This window comes from Microtus ochrogaster, unplaced genomic scaffold, assembly GCF_000317375.1.
Source record: "Microtus ochrogaster isolate Prairie Vole_2 unplaced genomic scaffold, MicOch1.0 UNK20, whole genome shotgun sequence".
NCBI classification, from domain to species: Eukaryota; Metazoa; Chordata; class Mammalia; order Rodentia; family Cricetidae; genus Microtus; species Microtus ochrogaster.
Window position 1 is genome coordinate 591,297 of NW_004949118.1, and position 1,334 is coordinate 592,630.

Consider the following 1,334-nt stretch of genomic DNA (forward strand, 5'->3'; position numbering starts at 1 on the left):
AAACCCTGTCTCGAAAAACAAAAACAAAAACAAAATAACAAAAAAAATAAAAAAAAAATAAATAGCTGACCCTAATCCCAAAAGACGTGAGACAACAGGCTAATAGAACAACTAGTGCGTCTTAACACAGACATGGCTTATGTTTTCCTGCCATAAGAAGGCTGTTTTTTGATAAATAAAATGGACAGATTTCTTCCCTAATATGCCCCCTGAGATTCTGGGATATAAAAGAAGGAACAGGATTGTGCCTGTGTATTATGCTCCTACAAGTACTCGGGTTTTTAACTTTGACTGGTATTTAATAATGGAATTAACTGTGTGGCCTGGTAAAGAAATCAAATCCCGATGAGAAGGCACGCAGAGAAGGCACCCATCAGTTCCTCATCACTTCCAGAGGACACTGCTTAGACACATCTGCTGCATCTCTGCTCTGCTCTGAAAGGCCAAAAACCAAGGCAACCTGGTTCCAGGGTGTGGTGGGGTGGAGTGTGGTTGGGGAGAATTTGCTGGGAAGATACCCAGAGAAATTTTACAAACAGATCCTTGGACACCCAATGAGAAACTTCAGGGCATAAATGAATGGTCTGAGTACCCCCAAATAGTTCCAATCTGAAAGCACTAATAGTGTCACTACAAACAAAACAAAGAAACCAACGGTTAATCCCAGTTTTTAATCTCAGCATTCTGAGGCAGAGGCAGGTGCACTCTGTGAGTTCAAGGCCAGCCTAGGCTACAGAGTGAGTTCCAGGATAGCCAGAGCTACACAGAGAAACCCTGTCTCTAAAAACAAAACAAAACTACAAAGAAAACAAGTATCAAGGCACTAACTATGGCTGGACAGTGCTGCCCTAGAGTGGAAGCTACCAAGTCAGGAAGTAGAACTGTAGCTGCTTTTGCTTTCCAAAGGTGATCAAGCAACGGCTGGTCTGCAAAGTATGGTGGAAAATAATTCTGTAACACTCAGAAAGGACATTTTTTCTTTTGGGACAAGAAAAAAAACCTAAGCTTAAGCACAGGGAAATGTGTACCCAAAAATTATCAACAAAAACCTCATCACTCTTAACTTATACATGTTAGTCTTTAACACATGCATTTCCACCTGTGCCAGGAAGCGGGGCAGGGTTCTCACAGGGCTCCACAACCTTGGTGAGAGTGGCTGGTGTTAGCCAGGTGGATAACGTGGGAGTGAAGAGTTGCCAGCTACATACTCTGAAAGTTTTATAATTAGCTCAATTTTCAAACTTACAACATACGCAGTAAAACAACCTCCTAGTTCCTGATACTCGAGGCAGGGAAAGGATATTGAAAAAAAAAACTAAAAAAACTAAAACAAC

The 1,334-nt window shown here is 41.5% G+C and overlaps 1 protein-coding gene across 6 annotated transcripts in view; it reads right to left on the minus strand.

The window, feature by feature from the left end:
- Lpin2 (lipin 2) overlaps nucleotides 1–1,334 on the minus strand; it is a 71,531-nt gene that overhangs the window by 33,746 nt on the left and 36,451 nt on the right. The window lies entirely within an intron of this gene.